General features: G+C 35.5%; 1 protein-coding gene across 6 annotated transcripts in view; it reads left to right on the top strand.

Moving 5' to 3' along the window:
• Positions 1 to 12348, top strand: part of Pde4d (3',5'-cyclic-AMP phosphodiesterase 4D) — a 1361839-nt gene that overhangs the window by 37732 nt on the left and 1311759 nt on the right. The gene's annotated exons all lie outside the window — the stretch shown is intronic.

Genomic DNA, 12348 nt, shown 5'->3' with positions numbered 1-12348 from the left:
TGAGACACTACACTATGGATAACTGAAAAGGTGTATATGTATGAAAATTGTTCTTCCCTGCTTCTATGTGTGTGGTAGAGAACTGAATGGGAAACCGCAAAGTTGTGAGAAGTCTTATAAGAAGTGCATTGAACCCTAAGGAAAGAAAGTGTGTGGATTGGCATTTGTGGTCAGGGCAGATCAAATTTCCCCAGGAAGCTGTTGTTAGGTTTATGTAATTGCTAGGGCTAACTTCTGTTGCTAACAAGGATTAGAATAAAGTAAGAGATTGAAATGAGAAACTAGAAAACATCAGCATTTTACTGTCTCCTGTTGCTTCTAGTGACAGAATCATTACTGAGTATAAGTTGGTAAATGCAAACAGTTCATGTTTTGCTTTTAAGTCATTGTTGAGTTTTCCTAGCCTGTCATAAAAAATAAAGACTGTTGTGTATGAACTTAGAAATAATTTTTTATCCTCCCAAATAATTTTTATATTTTTCTCAAGACAGTATACAACTAGGACATTTCTTATATTTTTGGGTTTTCATGTTGTGTTTTAGCTAATGTTTTCCTTTTTAGATTGACAGATTCAAAGGTACAGCCTGTGTACATACAAACCTCAAGAACAAATGATTTTAACATTTTTAAAATCATGGATTCCTGTGGCAAATATAAACTTCTAGTAACTATAGTCATTATTTGCCAGTTTCTATAAAAATACATTAATAGACTCAAAGTTTAATCTTGGTTGCACCTATTAAAATGACTAACATGATTTAGCCAGTAGGACAGAAATATTAATTGTATTTTTGCAAAATTTTATTTTTAGATCACATTGGGAATATAAAGTTTTATTGTTAAAAATATTTCTGCTTTCTGAAATATGACTCCTTTCATTTCATACCAGAATATGAAGTTCATAAAAAGAGAGAGATATAATCAGCATGGAGTCCTTTTATGTATCAACGAAATATTTAGAAAATAGTCTTGAAGGAATCTAAGCTTAATGTACTCTTTCAGAAACACGTTTAGTTTCTGAAGAAATGGTATGTAGCAAGTTCCTTTACTGAGACAGAATAGTGAGTTCATTTATTAACTTTCCACAGTTGTAGATGCTAATAGTGATGGTTGACTCAACCTTGGTTACTCACTCCTAATTGCATTAGTGGAAAAAGTAACTCTTCTGTGAAAGAAGTAAGAGCTTACTCTTCAGGTGGTTGTGGTTCCCCAGGTATAAAAAGTGGTGAGACAGAAGCTGCCTTAACCGAGCTGGCTTTTAACTTGACTCTCCTTCTTTCCTTAGGGGCCATATATCTCTCTTAACATAGCTCTTATATTCTTTCCTACATTTTCCTGGCTTCCTTTATTTACAGATCTTACTTGGGTATTCATTGAGATAATCAAATATAAATGGCTTGTGTTTAATTATTGAACATTAATCAGCTGCCTGTAGGATTCAGACGTTATGAGGTCAGACAAGATTCTTGTGGGTCTATAGTAGGGCTTTCTGCATCTTGCATCAGCGCTTCCTGGAGGTCCTTTATCTCTTCTGTTCTCCTGAAGACACTAGGGTCACATGTCTTTCTTTGCAGGGACAAGAAATTAAGAAAAAGAGTCCAGGGGCCTTAAGAGTCCAGAGGACAGTGGGTTGTGAGTTGTTGGAAAAGCAAAACATTGCCAGAACAGTAATAGACGATCTTTCTTCTTTCTGTTCCTCTTTATTTTCCTGTGTCATTTTTGCATGACTGTAAAAGTTCTTTTGTAGATAAGTTTCTGTAACACTATGTATATCTGCCATAGACAGAGGGAAGTGACAAAAGATGTATCAAACAAGCAATGCATTACATCGTGAAATGTTGCTAAGTGTTCATGAATACACACTGGCATTTCAAAACTGCTAACACTACCTACAAATACAGTGACACAAATCTAAATTTAAAAATATATTATTTCTTCAATCACATTTTCCAGTTAAAATTTATTTGTGTAAAATTCGCTCTTCCTTAAGACATATTTCTGATGTTAAATATAGGACTTCTCTGGTTGTTTAATTTTGCCTGAGAATTTATCTGGAGTCAGTGTTTTCTAGAGAGTTGCTCTGCTTCCTTGAGAATGGTTTAAAGAAAACAAACCAAAACAAATGAAGCTACTGTCCCACTTAGCCATGCAAAAACACACCACAGGGGAGTGAAGTGCTTCTGATTTGTGTCATTCCCTCCTCACTGGTGCAGGAGGAGCACTCATCTAATTTTAAGATAACCACAGGTTTCATCTTAATTATATAATGTCAGCAGGTAATATAATGTCATGTGATATTGCTTACCAGCCAAAATTGTGTTCCTCTAATTTCTGATTCTAAGAAGCAGAACATCTTAGTGACTGGTCTTGGCATTAGTGGGATCATCCTTAGGTCAAGGAATATTTCTAAGCCTTAGTTGATATCCATTTTCTGAAAGTGCTGGTAAAAATTCTGGTATTTCAGTGGATTAGTAGATATCAGCATGGCAATAAACATTTGGGGGAAGATTTTAATACGTAATTTCTAATGTGCTGTACAGTATACATGATACATGATCATTACTAGCACTGCTCACTACCTTAGGGTTAGCATCCTTTACTTCTAAATGCATATTCTCTGCAATGAGGAGTATTTTTAGAGCAAAGCAAATCTTCGCTGTTTGGTCTTGAAAAGTTATGAAGGCTTTTGGAGCTTCAGTCTTTACCTGTCTATTATTGAATATTAATGTCAGTAGCTTTACTGTGATGAGTGAATGTGGCATAATGTGCACAAACACATTTGGTTAACTTCTTAGAGCTGTGTAAATGACATTACAACTTTTATAAGTATTGTAATAAAATGCATTTATAATTTGTTAATTTTTAAAATGGAAATACCAGCTAATTTTCTTTTTAAAATTTTTTTTTTATTTAAAGAGAAAAAAACTCAACAAAACAAAACAGTAAAAGGGTAGCAGTAATACAGAATTTCAAAAAAAATAAACAGTAAGAAATCACTAGTTAACAGATTGCATATTGTCATCATACAAATACTTGTTCAAGTGACAAAATTAAAGCATACAAAGTGGATATTCAAACAGTGAAACTGCAAACAGTTGTGTTCAATGATCCAACAAAAACTTAGTAATATGGCTATCTTACACACTTAAATATACATGCAGTTATATCCTTTAGAGCACTTTCTTTTCCTCTTTTTTACAATAAAAATTACACATTTGGGGTTTTATTACTCCCACAGTTCTTATCATTTTTTTTTGAAGAGAATAAAACCAAATGTGACAAAACAAAACAGAGTCAGTCAAAACAAAAGGATGGACATAGTACATGATGTGAAAACAGAATACCAGGTGATCAACAATGGTTACCATTATGCCTCTTGCTACCTTAAAAAGAGTTGCCTATATCATCAGGTATAATAAAATTGAACAAAACAGTACAGAGCAAAACCAATAAAACCTAAACATTGGAGACCTTACAGGACTTCATAAGAAGATAGTAGTCAAACCAGAATGGGCATCGTAGTGAATCTTATTGCCTTCAAAGTAGTTGTCTATACCCTCTAATTTTCTAAGCTGTATGTATTTCCCTCGAATAGGATGGATTTTTCTCTATAGTTAAATTTGTATCATAATTTTCCTACCACTTGGATAAAACACTAAATCAGTAGTTAGATAAGCATTCTTTTGTAACCTATGTTTAGAACTGTTAATGACAAAGTTTTAGAGGACAGTGTTTTCTCAGAGGAAATAGTGAGTTAGAAGACTTGCAATGGCAGATGTTCTTGGATTTTTTTTTACTCCTGTCTTGACACTCAAATATCACAGAATAATCATGTAGGTGTTAGTACAGTGCTTATTTCTGGGTCTTTTTATCCCAGGAATAAAATGAATGGTCAAAATATGTCCTCCCCACACCACCAGTGGTACTAGGGACCGAATTCAGGCCTTTGCACTGAAGGTTCTCTCTATTGTTAAGTGGTCCGGGCTCTACTGGACCCAAAAAATGACTTTCTGAATGATTAAGAACATTCTGTCACGAGCCAGATACAGTGGCACATGCCTCTCATCCCTGCACTGGGAGGCTGAGTCAGGGAGATTGAGAGTTCAAGGCCAGCCTCAGCTACATAGAGAATTCAAGGCCAGGCTAGATTACATAGCAATACCCTGTCTCAAAAAAGAAAAAGAAAAAACAAAAAACAGAAACAGTTCTGTACAGCATTTTTGAAACTGTTATTTTTAGTTCTACTTACTAAGATCATTGTACTCTTTGGAATATTGGCCACAGCTGTGCCCTACATTTCAGTGGTTTTGAGCTTGCTGCTGTCATGAGTTTGATCTCCTTAACCATAGTATTTGTTACACTAAATCAGTTACACTTTTCATCTGTAGAATCATTTAAAAATTGATGAAATCATGGAGGAAACACAATCAGTAAAACACGTAAGAATGGAACGGGTCCTCTCCCATCTTTATCTCACCTAGCCCACCCAACCATTTGTGAGAGAGCTTTTAGAAATAAAGAATTGCATTTGTAGTACTTTTGAAAACTGTATCTGGGATCATTGTCCTGACATTCTTGTGCTTTTAGTTATCTGAACAGAGGATTTCTGTATCAGCTAAAAGTTACTGTAAAAGAATATTCTTTTTTATTTCTTAATAAGACTTTATTCACTCAGCAAAAATCAGAAGTTAGATCTAGGAAGACAAAATTAATAAGACATGGTTTCCTTAAGGAGAATGTAGCCTAGTAGATATTTATTTCATGTTTGCAGAACTTTCGGGATAATTCTGGAAGAAAAGGCATACTTTGTGATTACTGTTCCTCCTTAAAAATATTTAATATGATAATAATGGAGGACTAACTGACTTCAAGTATATGCAGGAAATACTGGGTGGAAATATATAAATCTTCTCACACTATTATATTTTTTGAAGAGCAAGAACCGTATTTAGCTCAGTGACCATTTAAAAATAGAGAAACAGTGAGTTCTAGATGTTACTGGGTTAATTTTCATACATAACATAATTGACAAAGAAACCTAGAATATAGTAGCCCTCTCCAAATCTGTGATATTGATGTATATGGCTTCAGATTCTGGCAGTTTATTGTGTCCAAAAATGTTAAATGGGAAATTTCAGATATAAACCATTCATAAATTTTAAATTGGCCACATGCCGACTATCATGATGGAATCTCATGCTGTCCTGCTCCATCCTGGCCAGGACACAAACTGTTTCTTGGTTTAGTGTGTCCATGCTGTGTCTGCTACTTTCTCAGATGTCACTTAGCGACCGTCTTGATTCGAGTGAATGTGGTAGCTGTTGTGCTTGTGTTCCTGTGGACCTTATTTTACTTACTGATGGTTCCCCAAAGTAACAGTAATGACACTGGTGACATGGATATGCCAAAGAGAAGCCGTAAAGTGCCTCCTGTAAGTGAAAAGCTGGAGTTAAAAAGAAATAAAAGCATGCTGAGGTTGCAAAAATGGTTAGTATCCATGAAATCGTGAAGAAGGAGAAAAGAAATTTGTGCTAGGTTTTCTTTGATATCTCAAACAGCAAAACTTACGGTAAAGGTGCATGATATGTGCTTTGCTAAGATGGAAAATACATTAAACTTGTGTACATATGAAGTAGGTTTGTGACCATATTTGGTTTTAGGCATTTTCTAGAGGTTTTGGGACATATCCTTTGTATATGAAGCAGGGCTACTGTGTTTGAGACTAGAATTCAGATCTCTGCTCTGATTTAAATGTATTTCTTATACATTACACAGTATGCATGATACTTAAACATTGTTAAGTGAAATTGATAAAATGCCTATATCTTTTCTAGTTAGGATAGTCATCTGTAAATATAACTTTTAATGAAAGACATGTAGAAAAGATATGATATAAATGATGCACTAAAAATGACAAGCAAAGAATAAAACTTTATTCTTTCAGAAAATATATTTTTGTTTCACATTTCCTGATTAGTTTCTTATGTTACCTTTGGTAATGTTAGGTAATATACTGTATACAATCTGAAATCTCAGCTAAAGCCTAAAATGGGTATCCTTTTACAGTTTATTAGTACACGTTTGGAGTACATAATGATTACATTCACTGCGGGGAGTTGGTACATGAATTGTACATAATAGATCTTAATTCTTTTCAAACTTCTTTGGTTCGTTTTCCCTTTTTCTTGATTTGATTTGCAAACTTCAACATTTTTTAGTAGTATATATTTGTGGTACATAAAGATCATATTCCTCGTGAGGGGTTGGTACAGGGATATAACACATCTCAATTTGCCTTTTAAAAATTCCTTTGTTTTCCTCTCCCTCCTTCTGCCTACTTTGTCCCCTTCCCTGTGCACAAGATCTGTTTCCTATTGTTAATCTTTGTTTTTACTTTATTTATATTTTGAGTTTCTCACGTAAGAGTCTTCATGTGCTATTTAAACTTGTGTGTCTGATTATTTCACTTACTATTATGATCTTGAAGAGCATCCATTTTCCTCCTGATGACTCATATTTATCTTTCTTTAGGGCAGGGTATACTCCATTGTGTATAAATACCAAAAAAAAAAAAAAAAAGGCCATTCTTGATGGAAAGATACCTCTTCTTCATTCATGGGAGCGCTCCTGTGCCACACCTTCCACCTTGTCATTGCTGGCATCCAGGCCTTGTACTTTGGCAAAGGATTGCCAGCTTTCTTTTGGCTGGCGCTTGGCTCCATGGCCCCACCTCGTGAAAGGGAGGCTATGGTTCTACTTGTGTGTAGGGAGAAGAGCAAGTTTGGTGTGATGGTTGACTTAGTTTGGGCTGCTGTAACAAAGCGGATGGGTGGCTTATGGAACTGGATTTTATTTTTCACGGTTTTGGAGCCTGGAACTCTGAGGTTAGTGTGAGAGGTGGTGAAGTCCCAGAGAGGGCCTCCTCTCAGGCTGCAGATGGCCTACTCCCTCTTGTGTCTTCACCGGGCTCTGTGGAGTCCCTTTCTTGTGTCTTCTGGCCTCTTCTTCCAAAGGCACTAATCCCGTGTGTTCGCTCTTAAGACCTAACTACTTCCCAGGGGCCCCGCCTTGAAACCATCTCTTTAGGGATTAGTTTTCAGAGTATGAATGAACTAGCAATCTACGTTTCTACTACAACCCCCTTAGGTTTCATTTCTTTTCTCTTTTTTCCTCTTCCCTTTTGTTTTTTAGTATGAATACCAAAACTAATCTTCGTAAGCGGTAAATTACAAGGGGTGATCAAAATATATTGTGAGTATTTAAATAAAAAGTTTTTTATTGTGAAGGACTCATTGCCACGAGTCCCCCTTCACAACAGTCCTCCTTGCTTTGAACAAGTTTTCCATCACTATTGCCGCTTTCTGAAGCAGTTCTGGGAGTCTTCTTTTGGGAATGTCCTTATGAGGTATGATCAAAAGTACGGCAAATACTTCTGCTCCGTGCCACTGAGTAAAAAAGCAGGCTTGTAACAACATTGCAGGGTGTTCTTTGCCTTGTTCACTGCGTCTGGTACTGTGCAATATTGACTCTTCCCCAAAGTCAAAATACCCATGAAAGATAAACGTTTCCAATTGATTTAGGATATCAAACCACAACAGTACAAATAAAGGCACTCATGAAACAACACTTCTAGGGCTGCTTCAGAAACTGACAAGGAGATAGGAAAGGCATGTTAAAAATGAAGGAGAGTTAATGGCAGTATGTCTTTTACTGTAATAAATTTTACAAAATTAAATATTCACTGTACTTGATCACACCTTACAAATCAAAAATACGAACTCTTCATTCTTAATTCCTATGTTAAAAATTTCCCAAGGTATTAAGGTATAACAACATTATGAGTACAGAGATTATTATAATTTAATATTTACTTGCCATACTGTTCCAGGGATGTTTTCCACCTCACCCATCCAGTCTGTGTCAGGTTATTTGAATTCCTTGCTCTGCAATTTTAGAAAAGGGGGAGAAAATGAGAAATTTACAACAGTGATAATGTGCTCAATCAGAACTTAGCAATTTCCCACAGTTGTTTATTTAATAAGCTTTGCATGCATCTCCACTGAAGACAATTTCTATAAAGTAAATAAATGCACAGCTTTTAGGGTATCTTTTCTTGCATGGAAATGAGATAGTGGTGGAATTAACAGAAGCTTGGTTCACAGCCTCTTTGTTTTCTAGAAACTATTTTTTCCCTCTACTTTAAACTTCGAAGTTTAACAAAAATATCATGTCACAAATATAAAAGAGCAAACGCCTACCAAGTTAACAAAAATATTTTTTCAGATTATTACTGTTTAAAACAACCCTCTCATAAACTTTTACTTTTCTTTAGTAAAACATCATAAACTGATTTTGGTCTTTTGCCTTGGATATATTATGTTTATATATTTTTGTTGGGTTTTAAACCAATCATAACCTGAGTTATTTTAACGACTAAATTACATTTCCTCCATATAAACTAAATTAAATATTCACTGTTTAAATATTCACTGTTAAGTAATTAAATACTTAAGAAATAAAGACAGCAAATAAAAATCTGCTGCAAACTTTATGTCCTGACCTAGAAAATAGGACTAATTCTTTTTAGTCTCACATTTATCTGATTGAATTATGAATGCCTGAAATGAATTTTCCCATAACTCCATATACTTGTTTATTTTATGTCTCATCCCAAAAACATCTGTAAATGCAACACTGGCAAAGAGTAAGATTCTAATCTAATACACAAGCAATCCTTTTATTTTATGGAAATGAATAAGAATAATACACAATCTTTATCCTGAGTTACTATGTAACACAAATATGTCTTAATATTTAAATTCTGAAGATTATATTTTATATAGTAAAGATTTTAAATATATTTTGTCATCTTCCTAGTCATTAAATTAGGCAATTTAAGCCAGACAATCCACAAATGGATATAAGGTAATGTTTCCTCACAGTACAGTTAATTAAACACAAGGTTTTTAGAGCCAGACTACTGGGTTTCGATCCCAGCTCTGCCACTTAGTAGCTATGTTCTTCTGCAAAAATTACTTAATCTCCTTATGCCTCCATTTCCTTATCATAATAATGGAATAATAATAGTACCTACTTGATTGAGTTGTTGTGGAAATTAGATATGGGATACACATGGAATGATGAATGACTTGTAGTAAGTGCTTTATAAATATTTGTTGTCCAATTACTATCTAGGGAATTGATTATTTCACAAATGATACTTTCTGGATCTGACGATTATTTAGTCATTTTCAAACTTACCAGGTTTAGTCAATATTTGTGTGTCTTTCCCAAAGGGATTCTATCTGTCTCTTTCTTCCTTTCACAGAGATTCAATGGAATCTTTCCTTTGGTGATTCAGTCATCACTAAGATTCAGAATTACCATCATCCAATGAAAATGGAACTTGTAAAAGTCAGTGGTATTGGTAGGTGACATTGAGATGACTAAGATGATATTAGCTGTTCAGGCAGAGTGTTTTTCCCTTTATCAATTAGCGCAAATGCACTCTAGCACTCTGGTTGTGTTCTAAAGAATTTTGACCTTTACTCTACAGGTCTATGCTAGCAACTTGCTTTAAAAGTCCAGCTTTACATTTTTCTAGTGTTGTATGTTTGTGATCCATAATACATCACCTTGGGAACTGGTATGTACACACACTGCATCTTAATCATTTTCACTTCCCCTTCCTCTCCTTGTTCTCTCTTCTTCTTTGTTCCCTAGATTCCCTTCCTATCACCAAAATTCCTGCTTCTATGTTGCTCTCAGATATGGGCAAGAAAAAACCATACTTTCTAGAAATTGGGTATGTTGTATTCAGGGTTCACAAAGGAATAGAATTAGTACGGGACACATAATTTATAGGATTACTTTATAATATTCATCCAAAGAGTCAAATGCAAAAATGTGTGGGAAATCTGGCTACACTAGAGACCCAAAAAACCCAGCTGAGGGTCTGGATCCCATGACAATGTTCTGTACAAGTCCAGTTGAAGACCTCAAATCCACTGAGATTCAATAGAATCTTTCCTTTGGTATACTGGCTGGAGGCCTAGTGCCCATGACAATGTCTCATACAAGTCTCTATCAAGATCTGCACTGGGAAGGCCCAAAGGTCGGTGATGGAAGCTAGAAACTTTGTGCCAGCAGGATAAAGGATCTGCGCCAGCATCCTGGGGAATCTGTGCTGGGGCCGGGAAGAGACAGTTAGGGTAAGGACCAGAATTTCCGCAAAGAGAACTGCAGACATCCTAAGTGACAGCAAGTACCTGAGCTCCTTCAACAATGAGGACAGCTGAGTTCATATCAGGAAAACCAGTGTGACAAGCTTCTCCAGAAGAATCAACAGTTCTCCTTTTATGCTGCTGGGAACAATCCACAGGTGGGCCTTCCACACCCAGCACCACACTGACTCAGTTCAGCTTTGGTTCAAGCTGACCATTCGTTAATCCACCACGGGGTATAAAAGGAGAGCATAGGCATTCACTTCGATGCTCTCTCCTGAGAATAAGAACATGAGAGTATTTTTTTCCCTTTCTGAATAAAGATCGTGTTTTAGAATAGGAGTTGGCAAACCACGGTAGGTGGGCCAAATCTGGTTTTGTAAATAATGTTTTCCTGGTGCACATCTCCTCATTTGTTTACGTCTGGTCTGTGACTGCTCCTACATTTGAGGGTGGAGTCCAGTTCATCACAGAGACCATATGGCCTGCAAGAACTGAACTATTTACTATCTGACCTTTTTTTAGGTAAGCCTATGTCTAGAGATTTAAAATTGGACAAAGCCTAAAATAAATGGAGGTTGCTTTATTCAGTCGTCTCAGATAACCTCCCTATTCACTTACTGGTAACACTGCATCCCTAAATATGCTTTGGACAAATGAGAATTTGTTGCAATAGCTCATGTTGGATAAGGATCAAACAGCCCACAATATCACATTTAGAATATCAAGAGGAGGTGAAAATGTGATTGCCAAGCAGTCATGTGGGAATCTTCACTTTGGAATTTGTTGCTCTGCTGATACCAGTGCATAACATGATATACAATTATGTAGCTTTCTGTTGTGTTCTGTAGAATGTTTTCTAGAAATGTTAGCAGTTGGTAGCTGGTATTTTACACAGTTGTTCAAAGTCAATGTAAATGCCTCTGTTGATGTTTTTCTTACATATATCCCTGTTATAGTTTCTCTTCCCTATTTCTATCCTCCTTCTCATAATATATCTCCATTCTTTATCTTTTCCTTGAACACCACCCTATGGGGGTGTATAACAAGTGTATAACAAGGACCTTGAATCCTAGTTTGAATTCTGACTCAATCTCTTTACAAGAGGAAAATCTCAGAAATCTCAGGAAAGTTTTTTTTACTATCCGCTAACTCAGCTTTTTCCTTTTTCTTTCTTCTTGGTCTCTAAACGGAAAGTGTGAATCTAATCTCTGCTTAGCAAACAAGGGATAATAAAATGATGCTATCATACAAGAAGATTGTACAAGTGCATGTTATTATTTGTCTTTAAGGATGTCTCAAAGCTGTGTATATTTATGGATCAAGATGTAATATAGATTCTGCATGAACTAAAATTGTAGACTGTGCTCAGTGTGAGTCTACAAACATGAAGGAGTTGTGGTGAGAAAGCCTCTCCATGCAGCATACGTACTCCTCGGGTGTCTGGTTCATTATTCGCTTCCTTAACGTGGAAGTTTATGCTTTAGTGCCGAATTCCTGGGACACATGCAAAGAAAAAGGAAAGAAGGATAACCATGGAATGGGAAAAAAGATAATGCTTAGGATAGTATGAAAGACAGAACAAAAGCAAATTATTGCTGCTTTATTTTGGATGCATGTAATTCTTTAAGCAAATTTGGTATATGGATAGGAAAGTTGTTAATTTTTTTTTTAACACAAAGGGAGTAGTTTCCTTTAACAAAAATAGTCCAGTGCGGTAGAAATGAGAAGTCTCCTGTGATGAAGCAGGAGTCGAATTACTGAAGGGTGAAGAGAACATATGTGATTCCAGTTTGTTTTCATGGGAGCCCACAAAGAAAACCCACATTCGCCTCAATGTTAGACATTTACACTTGTAAGATATCATCCCACTTTTATAATGTGAGTACTAATGGTTTGACTTTGAATTGCAGTTATGTTGTATGTATTTCCTCATGTTTATTTTTTTTCAAATTATTTTAAAAATTGTAACCAGGAAATTCTGCCTTTGTTTGCTTAAGTAATTCATTATTTAATTCTTTTGTTTTTCACAGAAAATACTTTTAAGTTATGACACTGAATTTGAGTTTAGGGACACTCTTCATCCTTCCATTTTGATGTCTTGTTCTTTGGAGTGTATTTATTC

This window comes from Cavia porcellus, unplaced genomic scaffold (genome assembly GCF_034190915.1).
Source record: "Cavia porcellus strain 051 isolate PalLab524CR breed Dunkin Hartley unplaced genomic scaffold, mCavPor4.1 scaffold_11, whole genome shotgun sequence".
NCBI classification, from domain to species: domain Eukaryota; kingdom Metazoa; phylum Chordata; class Mammalia; order Rodentia; family Caviidae; genus Cavia; species Cavia porcellus.
The sequence above is the reverse complement of the archived record's forward strand: the minus strand, read 5'-3'. Positions and strand labels throughout refer to the sequence as shown.